Source organism: Mastacembelus armatus, unplaced genomic scaffold, assembly GCF_900324485.2.
Source record: "Mastacembelus armatus unplaced genomic scaffold, fMasArm1.2, whole genome shotgun sequence".
Lineage (NCBI taxonomy): Eukaryota > Metazoa > Chordata > Actinopteri > Synbranchiformes > Mastacembelidae > Mastacembelus > Mastacembelus armatus.
Window position 1 is genome coordinate 305776 of NW_022872898.1, and position 13807 is coordinate 319582.

General features: G+C 44.1%; 2 non-coding genes across 2 annotated transcripts; both read right to left on the minus strand.

Annotated features, from left to right (window-relative positions):
- Window positions 1-1602: 1602 nt before the first annotated feature.
- Window positions 1603-1675, minus strand: trnav-cac (transfer RNA valine (anticodon CAC)). Its single transcript has one exon. It is a non-coding gene; the product is annotated as a tRNA-Val (tRNA).
- A 1969-nt stretch (window positions 1676-3644) lies between these two features.
- On the minus strand, window positions 3645-3717 carry trnar-ccu (transfer RNA arginine (anticodon CCU)). Its single transcript has one exon. It is a non-coding gene; the product is annotated as a tRNA-Arg (tRNA).
- Window positions 3718-13807: the final 10090 nt, after the last annotated feature.

Below are 13807 nucleotides of genomic sequence, written 5' to 3' on the forward strand. Positions count from 1 at the left end.
GAAAATGCTATTATAATGGCATGATATTACCAATCTTGCATCCTTAAAGAACTATGGAGACACTGTGAGTGTCATTTGTTTTCTTATTCAGGCCTAAACAATAGGCAATACAATGTTAAAATTCATGGACATATATTGAAATGTTTCTTTGAATCATAAAAAGAAATAATTGTTCATGGATTTACCATAAAAACACAATTTAATTTATTTTTACATTAAGTTCATATCATATCTGTAACTTTCTGAAAAAATCTGATTTTTGAAAAAAAAAATTAAAATTTATTGTTTTCATGACCTAAGAAGAATAAAAACACTTAGGAAAAAAATCTTGACTCAGACTGTCATAATTCATGCATCAGAGGGCTAAACAACAGCTGACTTTGGTAGGTTGAAGCTGAAATCACCACTGATGTGGTTGCACAGTTGAAAAGTCCCCTATTATGCAAATTTGACTTTCTGGTCATTTTGGTACACTTACTGTATATGGCTGTCTGGTGTATGTAGAGATACACAAAGCAGGTAGAGGTGCCTCCTTTGTTTTTCCTTTTCTCTGTTTTGTTGAAGAGAAGTCGTGAAACAATAGGTTTTCCACTTCCTTTTCTTGTATACAAGAGGCAAGCCCCTCCTCTGGCTCTGCCCAAACACAGCCCATGGAAAAGTTCAGCAAAACTCTGCTGTCCTCCATTATTGGACACTGGCTCTGGCACAGAGAGGATTGACACAGAAGGAGACAAGCTGAGCACAAAAGCTGCTCTGGTGTTGACTGTAACAACAGGAGTCTGGTCTCACTACCATCAGCACAAGACAACAAGGTACAGTGGATACTTTCATTTACTGTGGTGAGTTTCTATAGTTTTACCTTGTTTTATATATAACATGGACGTGTTGATGCTGGCCTGTATTTCAAACAGGAAACATGTGATTAATGATTTGTTGAAAAGCACAGAGAAAACGAGGTCAGAGGAGTAACACTCACTGAAGGTGGATTTGGCTTCGTCCTCTACACATAACTATCATCAGATGCTCTCTGTGCTCTTCAGAGACTGTACCAGCTACTATGTGTGAGAATCCATGGGTTATCACTATCGATGGTTATTACCAGCCATTCCAGAAGCTGGGTACTCTCTTCCCTGTCATTCCTCACAGCAGGCTGACCAGTTTACTCTGCTTGTAGTGGTCTACTACATCCCCCTCTGGCCCTGGATAGTGATGGGCTCCACAGGTGTCCTCCTCCTGAAGTCTATGATGAGCTCCTTCATCCACGTTCAGGAGCAGGTGGTTAGGCTGAGGCCACGCTACAAAGTCTCTGGTCAGTGTCATGCACTCCCACTCCTTTCAGGTCCACCGACATGAGCTTCTCTGAGGAGGCTGAGCAGGCATAGATGGAAGCACAGCTCACACTGTGCAGTTTTTCAGACAGTAGCCACCAACCACGTTCGTGAGGACAGTAAGTGCAGATTGTATTGATGCAGGGTTCCAGCTTAGGCTTTAGTAATTCAGCACATCAAATGAAGCTGCAAAGAGGTTGGTTGACAGCTACCTTTGGTAGGCTCAGGCTCAGAGTCTTCTCAGACTGACATGCAACAGTCAGTGCATAAACTATGTTTCTGCCTGGTTTTGAAACAGGGCCCTTTCACGTGTGAGGCGAACGTGATGATCACTACACTACAGAAACTGACACAAGAGGCTTATTAGCACTGCCTTTTTCAAGCTAAGGCGCAATAGAGAAAATGCCTACAGAACCTGGTATTCCCAGGCAGTCTGCCATTAAAATACTAACTAAGTCGGGCCCATTTAGCCACTAAAATCAGACAGGATCAGGCTCTTGGAGGATGGTATGGCTGTAGGCCACAGACCTTGTGATGAAAGTAGCATTTCTTGATGCTGACTGACACCACCGACTGGTTCGTACGAGCTAGAAAGTGAATCATTTGTTTTTTGCAAGTTAGTACGGTCACCTATCCTGGCCAGCCAGACTAACTCTTTTTCTCTTCTATACAAAGGATTAGTCTGGAATCTCTTCAGTAGAGATCAGTTTCCAAGAGGTGGGACAATGGTTGCAGAATAAACCAATCAGAAACAAACAATATGATGTGTGCAGTAGCCTAGAGATGCTAGTGAATGACTGTTATTGTTTTTGTTGTAAAAACATGAGAATACACAGTGTTATCACCAGTTCTGTGCATATTTTTGAATGGAGTAAACAGCAATAGCCAGTTGTAGAAAGCTTTGCAGAGTTAGGAATGTCATTGAGCAAAGTTACGAACAAGTCAGTGCATATGGGCAAGATTTGTTTAAATCTGGTTGGATGATGGATTGTAGAGCCCACCCCATTGCGGATTAGCAGCTGTGATTGGCCCGGCTCTTTTGAAGCTGGAGGAAAAGACTTCCTATGGCAGGGGTTCCAGAACCACATTCTTTTGTTAAGTAAGGATTAGATCGGACTGGCCAGGCTAGCAATCACCAGTGCTGTTGTTTATATTTCAGCATGTGTATTTGTTGTGGTTTTTTGTATTCAAAGTGTCATCTTTAAAATCATAAACAAGGCACATTTGCCTCACACGCGAAAAGGTCTCTGGTTCAAGTCCAGGTAGAAGCAGAGGTTCAACTCTTCTCTGACTAACAATTGTGGTCAAGCTCTTCTACATTATGAAATGGACCAGATCAGGCTGTACTTTCTCCTATTAAGCCCCTGAAGTCACATCAAATCTTCTCGACACATGGAGCTCTCCTGTAGAATCACCACCACCCAACGTGGGGCTCAAACCTAACCCTAATCCTGAGATTAAGAATAGAGTTATTATTGAGGCACTGCTGGGTGCTTTAACAAACTAAACCACAGCACCACCTGTAGTTACTCTTAAAAAATATCTCCCCTTATTCCACCTTGTCTGAATTTTTCCAGAGACACTGGAACATGCAAGAACCTGTCTCCTCTCTCCATTCTCCTGTTTCATAAAGGATTCATATTCGTCAGTTCCTGTTCAGTGAACTAAATTCTCCAGCAAAAGTCCATCTCTAAAAATTTGTTCCAAAATAAAAAAGCTATAAAATGATGTAGTGTCAGTGCCATTGATTGAAGAGTGACAAAGTACAACAACAGCTAATTTCTCAAGTCTCATTGAGCTGAAATACTTCATAGACATAACAGCAGATGAATGTCCCTCTGTTCTGTGAGAGAACTTACCTATTAAATAGGCTGCATTGCTTATGTTAGTTAGTCCACTTTAAGGTGCTGATTTTAACACATTACCAGTTACAGATCAAATATAAAACTTTTCCTTCTCAACCTGTGTTGTGAGCTCATCTCTCTTTTGCTGCCCAGTCTGAGCATTTCAAATACTGATTATTACAAACTTAGAAGAAAATAACACATCTACCCTTTTTATACAGTGATGATTGTAATGTATAGAGTATAATGCATACAGTACAGCAATATGTGGGATGACAATTTCAACTTCTCTATGTCCACTGGTAGGAGGTTTTTGCCCACTACTTGTCAGTGTACCCTGAATTTGTGGAGGCAGTCAGGCTCCAATGCACATTTGAGGAGGGCAAAGTTGACTTTGTGGACCCCCAGAGGTTGTATGAGTCTGAGGACCCTTAGCATACCCTAGCTTGTATGCCCAATGTCAGAAATAAACCACCACAGGTGGGACTCGAACCCACAGTCCCTGGCTTAGGAGGCCAGTGCCTTATCCATTAGGCCACTGGGGCTTCAGAAGCTCAGTGAACCAACAGTCTTGGTATCCATAAAATTCCATTAAAACGCAACAGCATGAAATGAGATGGAGCTCTAATAGACTGGAAATCCATCCAGGGTGTACCCCACCGCTCGCTCAGTGTCAGCTGGGACTGGATTCAGAACTCTGCTACCCTTGATAAGAATAAACACTATAGATGATGGATGTATTTTCTTTTTTTATTATCACCTTAGTTACTGGGATGAAAAATATAAAATAAAATCAGAAAGCTGATTTCAAATGGATTTCACCCAACACTGCTAAGAAAAGTCAGAATTCAGAGTGTAAATAAAGTGTAAATCCATGTAAAGGACACAGGACACTCATTGAAGACAGTCATGTGCATATTTTGGACAGAGAAGACAGATGGTTTGAGAGAGGAATCAGAGAAGCCATACATCTTCAGGTAGAAAAACCCTCCCTGAACAGGGGTGGAGGGCTCAGACATAACTTATATTCAATATACCAGGCTGCCCTTTCATGTATTCCCAGGAAATTAAGTAACACTTCACATATCCTCCAGGGAGGACACACACACATACCCAGTTTGTGGATCAAAGGGTTTCGAAGACTCAACCATTAGACCCTAATGAACTTCACCTGTGTTCACTTCTATTGTTTACCTAACGAGTCCAGTTCAGGGTGTATAGACCAAAGTTAGTAAATCCCAGGCAGGGTATAGACTATACAGATTGTCAGCCTATTAGAACTCGTACTGATGGTGTTGCTTTGTAATGGAACTATCTGGATACCAAGAAAATTGGTCACCAAGAAACTGAAATCCTGGTGGCCTAATGGATAACAATATATAAAACAACAGAAAGTCACTTTGAACAGACATGGTGAAAGTTTAGTCTCTGAAACTGGTTGGGTAAAGGCACAGACCTACTCCTAAGAAGTTTTTTTTTAAAATTATTATTATTTGGGCAGTTTGTGCCTTTATGTCTTATAGGACAGTAGAAAGAGACAGGAAATGTGGAAAGGAGAGCAAGGGAATATATGCTGTTCAAGATGACAAGTCCAGGAGTGGGACCAGCATCACCATGTTCGTGGTCAGGCTCACTTACCACTAAACCATGCACTGCCTTCTCTAAGCTGGTTTATTGAGTAAAATCAGGAAAACACACCTGGAAATAGTATGTAAAGTGTGCTCTGTTTTGTAGTTTAGATGTTTCCAGATTTGATCTAAAACCACAATGATTGGATCATACACAAATCCTCAAGATCAGTCTTCCTGTCTTTATTATGAAGCTTTTTCTGTCAGTTAATTGCTAGACAATGACCTGTTGATCACTGAGATAAAAGGATGAACCTCCTTTGTTACTGTTTGCAGTGGGCCCAGTGCTCTGGGTCCTTGTTTACCTGAGCAATTGACATTTTAAAGAAAAACAGACTTGGACTCAATGTTTATTTATGTTTTTTTTTTTTTTTTTAAATCAAAGTTTCATGTTTGAGTGATAAAATCAAATCCCTCCCCTGCTATTGTCCTAGACAGGTTCTTCCAAAATTAGGATGATCCTTTTTACTGTTTCTCCTTACTGCTTATCCTGTTGATTATTTTACAATGTACACACATGATGTTATGATGATGCAATTGTTGTCCTGGTAACACATCTGCAATCTCAAACCAGCTCAGCAGCAGGTTTATTCTCAGGTTCAGTCATTGTAAACACGATAATCGTCCGGGTCGGTTTTCCTTCCTTCCTGTTTCTTTGGTGTCCTGATTTTTTTCTTTTTTTTTCTTCTTCTTCTTCTTCTTCTCAGATATAACTGATGTTTCTGATGAACAGCATTTTGATTCCTCTGTATGTCCTGCAACTGTAACATCAACAAGGACGAGTTCTGTCACGTGACACTAAGCAGAACAAGAAACATTTTCACAGTTATGTCTAACTGTATTGTCTTTCACTGATATTCAAATCACAATGAGTTAAGGAGAAGCTCCTGAAATGAGAAAACTTTTCACAGACTTCACTATGAGAACAAATAACTGGCAGTGGTGTGATTTGAACCCACACCTCAACTGAGACTGGAGCCTTAAAAAAGAAGTACAGTGTCCGGTGTGGCTGCCATCGACTCCGACAGGAGGAGAAAACCGCTGGGTTGGAGTCCCTGGTGGGGATAGGGTCCACCCAAATTCTTAACGCCCTCCAGCGTGGCTGCCATCGACTCCTACGGGAGGAGGAGTTAGAGTCCCTGGTGGGATAGGGTCCACCTGAATTCTTAAGAAGGACCGTAAGGTTGGAGTTCATTCCTGTAGACGTACAGGACAAAGTCCCGAGGAAGGGTGCCTCTGGGGAGTGTTGGTTCGCCCCTAAAGACCCACATTGAACAACGATGAAAGCCTCGTACCCACGGCTCCATAAGAGGCGGTAAGTGGCAAGTTAAGGTAAGGGTATAAGAGAATATAAAGATAAAAGCAGGTTTACTTTTTGGTAAGTATAAATAAGTTGCTGTTGTTTTGTCCTCTGGTACATATGTACAGCTTGTGTTGTGTACAATGACAGTGTCCTGAGTATGAAAAGCCGCCTGAGATCATTTGTGGTGCTAACGAAGCAGTGGTCTTGTGGCCCAGAGAAGTAGTACTCAGTTGGACCAGTTGCTCCGGTGTACTTCATACAAACCGGTTGGCTGCCACTGCTGTATATAATGGATGATGAGCGTTTGAGAGAATGTGGTGGAGATGGGGGATGGCCCGTCACTATTATGTGGCAATGGGTAGAGGCACGTAATCAATTAATGAGTGGTATTCCTGAACAAGAACGGAAAAAGCAGAAAGGTAAGTATCAGCAGAAATTTGAGGAAGTGATTAGTAAGTATGGATTGCATGAAGGGGACACGGAGGATCTGGCTGCTCTCCTGACGCAGGAGGATCAGAAAGCATTGAAGGAAGTGGAAGAAATGAAGAAGAGACCCGTCATTGGGATGATGGTGAGGAGGAAATGGAAAAAGGAAGTGGAGGAAAAAGAAGCTCACAGACTGACGGTGCATAACATGGCACTGCCTGTGAGAGCGATGCAGGCCCGGACTGCACTACATGATGAGAGGGATGCAGGTAAGTGTGTAAAGGACAAAGAGAAAATGGAGGTTTGCCTATACCCAACCCTGCCCAAGCGCCCCTTCTGGTGAAACGGGGCAGACACCAGTACAGACCATGGTCATTTGTAGACATGGATGGAGTAGTGGAGAAACTCCCACACACTGCAGAGGGAGGAGGTAAGTGGTTAAATAAATTTGAGCAGCTCACGCAGGGACAAAAGGTGGCCTTAGGTGACTGGAGAGCGCTGATGGAAAGGTAAGGAGGTAAGTGGTTAAATAAATTTGAGCAGCTCACGCAGGGACAAAAGGTGGCCTTAGGCAACTGTAGAGCGCTGATGGGACAGATACTCTCGGTTTGGGACGTAAATCAAATTGAAGAAAGTGCTAGATGCACACAGCTGCCAGATCACACCCCATTCACTGAGCTTGCCACTCCAATTGGGAAAGCAATATGTACAAAGTTCCCGGCCCCGGCTGGGGCCGCACACCTCCTCACATTTGCCCCTAAGGCCTTAGAGAGGCCAGCCTCTCGGTGTAAGGAGGAATGGGCTAACTCTGCCGGAGTCCATCCCCACTCAGATAAGATGCAGGAGGATCTCTTCCGGAAGGCTGTGATGGGAGGGGCCCCCAAGTCCGTGAGGGACAGCATGGCTGGTAATCCTGATATACCGGGGAGTGACTCAGCTGTATGGGAGAGGCACTTCCTCCATCACCTGCAAAGCGCACAGGATAAGGAGGAGCAAGAGAATTTAAAGGTTGAGGACCTTAAAAAGCAACTTTTAAAGCTACAGCTGGGAAAAGCCAGGCAGGAGGTTAATCAGGAGAAACAGAAAGACAAAAAGACCAAGCAGTCAGTACAACAACCTGCTCTAAAGGCCAGTGACAATCCTGACCTGTTCCCAGTGCCTCCTTGGGTTCCCTCACCACACCACCACCGGCTGTGGCCAACCAGAACACCTGGTCAGAGAGTGTCCCATGTACTATCAATGACCTCCGGGTGGCCATCAGAGAGGAAACAGGCGCCGTGGGTGTGGAGGCCCACCCAGAGGTGCACATCAGGCTCCCAACCCGGCTATGGCACCACCTGGTCCAGCAGGACAATATCCCCTCTTCCAAGAGGAGGAGAACCTGTACTGACGAGGCCCACAGAGAGGACCTGACATTGGGAGGGCAGACCCAATGATCACAATCCAGGTCAAAAACAAACAGCTGCCCTTTTTGGTGGACACAGGGGCCACCTACTCCACCTTAACCACCACGGTGGAGGCTACGGATATGTCATCACAAGCTGTTGAGCTAGTAGGTTTCTCTGGGATAACAACAAAACTACCACTCACCGTTCCACTTCGTGTTGACACAGACTCTCACATATCAGTTCGTCTGTTCTGAGCACTCCCCTATTAACCTGCTGGGAAGAGACTTACTTATTAAGATGGGAGCATCAGACCTGTGCTCCCCGGAGGGAGTGATATTGACCTTTCCTAATGGTGATTCGCATAACTGCTTTGTTTACGGACTGATGAGTGATGGACAGTGGCTACTAGTGGAAAACAGGGCCACACAAGCACCGCACCCTGGGGCGGATATATATTGGGGTTTACTACTACCTGAAACTCCCAAAGGGGGTGGACTATTCTCCCTGTTCTCATCCTGGAAGCCCTGGATCTCTCTGATCACACCCTAAACAGTGTCCTGTTTCAGAAACAAAGGGGGAGTAGGAAAGTACTTATGTACGGCAGTATTTTGCTTGACAACATGGAAAAACGACATCCACTGTGCAGCAGGAGTGGCAAAGGTCATCCAAAAAACTGTACACATCGTAATGGGACATGCGCTCGCCGTCTTAACGACTCAGTGTGGACTCATTCGTTAATTCGGCCGCCTTCACTATGACATCTTTGAGACAGAGTAGGATAGCGAAAAATTTTAGTCAGCCCACACATCACATACACATACGAAGGCATCAACATGGCAGAGCAGATGATGGAGGGTGAGCCACACAGGTGTGAGGAGAGGATAAGTATGGACACTAAGACCAGGCCAGATCTTAGCAGTATAGAGCTAGAGGGGGAAGCAGAGACAGTGTTTACAGATGGATGCTATTACAGGCATCCCACCAAGGGACTGAAAGCAGGATATGCAGTGATCAGGGAAACAGAAGAGAGATTTGAGGTGCTTAAGGCAGAAAGGCTTAGGGAGAAACCATTGGCTCAGTTAGCTGAGCTACAAGCAGTGATAGAAGCACTTAAATGGGGAAAAGGGAAAAGAATTAACATCTACACAGACTCAGCCTATGTGGTAGGAGCAGCTCAGACAGAGCTTAGGCAGTGGGTCTGCGCAGGATTTCAGACACCTTCCCAACAGCCCATCAAACATGAGCAAGAAATGAGAGAATTGGCAGAAGTGCTGAAGGGACCACAAGCGGTGGCCATCATCAAATGTATAGGACATGACATGACAGGGCTGAGACTAGAGTAGCTCTGGGGAATCAAAGAGCAGATGACGAGGCTAAAAGAGTGGCAGGCTATCAGGCACTGATGGTCCTCACTTCAGGGATGGGGGTAACGGAGATCCTACCCCCACTTACAAGTAATAAGAATAAGAATAAGAAAACCTTTATTTGTCCCACAATGGGGAAATTGTATTGTTGCAACAGTAAGTACAGTACACAGCAGAGAGCCAGAAGTAGCAAGATGTGAGATAAATCGGAAATTAAAAATATTAAAAGAAGTACTAAGTGGAATAGAACTATGAATCTGAAAAGACTATAAGTATATACAATATGTGCCTTGATTGAAGAAGCAAAACAGAAAGTCTCCCCACTTGAAAAATCTGTGTGGAAACAAAGGGGAGCAACAGAAAAAAAAGGAGGACTCTGGAGAGCACCAGATGGCAGACTGGTTCTGCCACCAGAACTGAGGGACAGCATCTTGGCTGAGGCACATGGATTGACTCATCTTGGACACGAGCAAATGGATCGATATCTCTCTCATTGGTGGCATCCGTTTCTTCCAGACATGACTCATGTCCAGGCTTGTGACGTCTGCCGAGGCCATAATGTGAAGCCCACAGTAAAACCACACGAAGGTACTTTTCCCATTAACACAGGACCAGGAGATGAAGTAATTATTGATTTCACAGATATGGGAGAACGAGTGGAAGGTAAGAGATATCAGTTGTTCCTGGTGGATGCATACACAGGCTGGCCAGAGGCATGGCCAGCAAAGAGTGGAGACAGCAAAACTGTCATAAAATGTTTGACTAACCATTACATTCCACAGCATGGGTTTCCCAGAAAGGTCAGGTCTGACAATGGAACCCACTTCAAAAATGAGGACCTGAGAAGAGTAGAAGCGATTCTAGCTAGGGTTAAATCATGCATTTGGTACTGTATATCATTCACAATCTCAGGGAAAAGTGGAGCACATGTACAAAAATCTGAAAACCAAATTGGCTAAGATCTGTGCACAGACGAAACTCAATTGGATACAAGCGCTTCCTATAACCTTATTAGGCATAAAGGGGGCTGTAAATCGGGTTACAGGGTTCACGCCATATGAATTGTTGACAGGGCACCAGCACCAGCACCGGACTCTGGACTAATGTTTGAGGAGCCTCCTAGGAGGGGCTATAAGCCGTATTATGATCAACTAAAGGCTCTTGTCTCAGCTTTTTCCACACAGATCACAGAAGCAACAAAGGGACCAGGAGGACCAGGGACAGGACCGCACACAGCTGAGTGGGTGTTGCTGAAGACCATCAAACGCAAGTGGTCGGAACCGTGCTGGACGGGACCGTTCAGAGTGGTGGAGAGGACATCTCATACAGTGAAACTGCAAGGGAAAGGTGATGTATGGTATCATGAGCATGTGCACACCAGGAAAGGATACAGGTAAATGGTTAAGTGACATTAAAGAGGCTCTTGCTTCTGAGGCTAATACAGAAAGGAACTCAAATAAATAGGTGAGAAGGTTTGAAGTTTGTTGTTCCAACGGTGGACAGACACACGGAGTGAAATAAGACTTTGGGTCCAGAAAGCTAAGCCTTCTAGTATACCATCAGTATTTTTATTGTACTTTTACATTTTTATATCTTTATACTTTTATATTTTTTGCTACACTTGTATTGCTATTGTTGAATTAGTGTTTTTGCTACTCTTAGATTAGGGGAGCATGGATCTGCCACATAAGAAATTCACTGTAGTTGTAGTAGTAGGCCTTAGTCTAATGATAGTATTGGGAATATTGTTTTGGGAGAAATATGAGTGTGACCACGACACTGAGGTGAGAGGTAAGAGAGCAGTAAAAACCAGCGATTATTGACTGCTCTATTCTGGAGGGATTGAGCTGACTTATGTCAAGGGTTCTCTGACTTCCTTTCAGTTTGATCCGTGTTCTGCCATCTCCTGCGGCAGGTATCCCCTGGCGTGGAGAGGGTATGATATCTATCTTTGTGGCTTCTATGTTCTTAACGATATGTGTGTCTCCATAATCAGCATTCTCCCAGCCTGTGCCCAACCTGGGGGGATGTTGCAGCCTCCACTGATCCATACTGGTCACCTTCCACCCCTTGTGGCATGGATCCACGGTGGCTGAGTAAGGTCAGATTTTTCCGTAATAATGGGGGCCACGGGAAAAACCCAGTAGGGCTCACTATTGGCCAGTCATCCGCCTACCCTTTTTAGAGGAGGAAGAACTGGTCAGAGAAAATAGATGAATTAACAAATAAAACATTGCAACTGTACTACCGTAGATTATGTGCAGTAGTGAAAAAGAAATCTTGAAATCAATTCATGTTCTGTGTTTGAGTCTAATGCAACCACAGGAGGGCACAACCCAGTGTCTTCATGTGCCTCAGTAAATGCAGAGGGTTGTGTCAGGAAGGGCATCCGACGTAAAATCTTAGCCAAATCAAACATGCGAATCACAAATATGACTTCCATATGGGATTGGTCACGGCCCAGGTTAACAACGACCGCCACTGGTGCTGTTGACTTACAGGGTGCCAGTGGAAATTGGATTGTTAGTAGAAGAAAGAGAGGAGGAAGGTGTGTTCGTAGGCAAAGAGAGAAGAGGAAGGGAAAACTAGAGAGTTGGCTGATATGATGGAGAGTAGGAAGGTACTTGGTGTGTCATCTCGAAAGAGGAAAGCAGATAAGGAGACTTGGTGGTGGAATGAGGAAGTTCAGGAGTGTGTTAAGAGGAAAAGGTTAGCTAAGAAGAAGTGGGACACTGAGAGGACAGAAGAGAACAGACAGGAGTACAGGGAGATGCAGCATAAAGTGAAGGTAGAGGTGGCAAAGGCCAAACAAAGGGCATATGAGGATTTTAATGATAGGTTGGACTCTAAGGAGTGAGAGGTGGATTTGTACAGGTTGGCGAGGCAGAGAGACAGAGATGGGAAGGATGTGCAGCAGGTTAGGGTGATTAAGGACAGGGATGGAAATGTGTTGACAGGTGCCACAAGTGTGATGGAAAGATGGAAGGAATATTTTGAAGAGCTGATGAATGAGGAAAATGTTAGAGAGCACAGAGTAGAAGAGGTGACTGTTGTGGAGCAGGAAGTAGCAAAGGAAGGCGTTGAAGAGGATGAAGAGTGGAAAGGCAGTTAGTCCCGGTGACATAATTGTGGAGGTATGGAAGTGTTTAGGAGAGGTGGCAGTAGAGTTTTTAACTGGGCTACTTAATAAGATCTTGGAGAATGACAAGATGCCTGAGGAATGGAGGAGAAGTGTACTGGTGCCCATCTTTAAGAAAAAGGGAGATGTGCAGAGTTGTGGAAACTACAGAGGAATAAAGCTGATGAGTCACACAATGAAGTTATGGGAAAGAGTGGTGGAGGCTAGGCTGAGGTCAGAAGTGAGCATTTGTGAGCAGCAGTATGGTTTCATGCCAAGAAAGAGTACCACAGATTCAATATTTGCTTTGAGAATGCTGATGGAGAAGTACAGAGAAGGCCAGAAGGAGCTGCATTGCGTCTTTGTAGATTTGGAAAAAACGTATGACAGGGTGCCGAGAGAGGAGCTGTGGTTTTGTATGAGGAAGTCTGGAGTGACAGAGAAGTATGTTCGAGTGGTGCAGGACATGTATGAGAGCTGTAAGACAGTGGTGAGGTGTAGGGTGTAGGGGTCACAGAGGAGTTCAAGGTGGAGGTGGGACTGCACCAAGGATCGGCTTTGAGCCCCTTCTTGTTTGCTGTGGTGATGGACAGGCTGACAGATGAGGTTAGACAGGAATCTCCGTGGACCATGATGTTTGCAGATGACATTGTCATCTGTAGTGAGAGCAGGGAGCAGGTGGAGGAAAATCTTGAGAGGTGGAGGTTTGCTCTGGAAAGGAGAGGAATGAAGCTGAGCCGCAGTAAAACAGAGTACATGTGTGTAAATGAGAGAGACTCAAGTAGCACGGTGAGGTTACAGGGAGTAGAGGTGAAGAAGGTGGATGATTTTAAGTACCTAGGGTCAACAGTCCAGAGCAACGGAAAGTGTGGAAAAGAAGTGAAGAGACGTGTGCAAGCAGGTTGGAACGGGTGGGGGAAAATGTCAGGTGTGATGTGTGTTACGAAGGCAGCTATGCTCACCACTACACCACCATCACTGTGTCAAAGTTTTTACTACTCTTCTGAGGTATTTTCCATCCACCTCATCTGTTCTGCTTCTTGGCTCCTGTACTTCTGCTTATTGAAAACATGTCAGTCAGGAAAGCAGGACTGAAAGTTTGGACTTTTTCTGACCCTCTGGGTTTTTCAAACCAATCTGTTTTTTAATAGTCTAATTTTGAATTTTCTCAAAATTCTGCCTTTTTTTTGCTAGGAGTTCTGGCTTTCTTCTCATAAATCTCTAAATTAGCATAACATAACTTCTTTTGTTTCATGTTCTCATTCTTTCCCCAGAGTAGTTTAATCAATAGTCCATAATTTTGCACTTTCTTCTTCTTTAAAGAGATTATGTTTGACCTTTTCTGTAATCTGTCTAATACATGTATGCATAACCTTTTCAAACATACTTGACAGTGTTTAATTGTAGT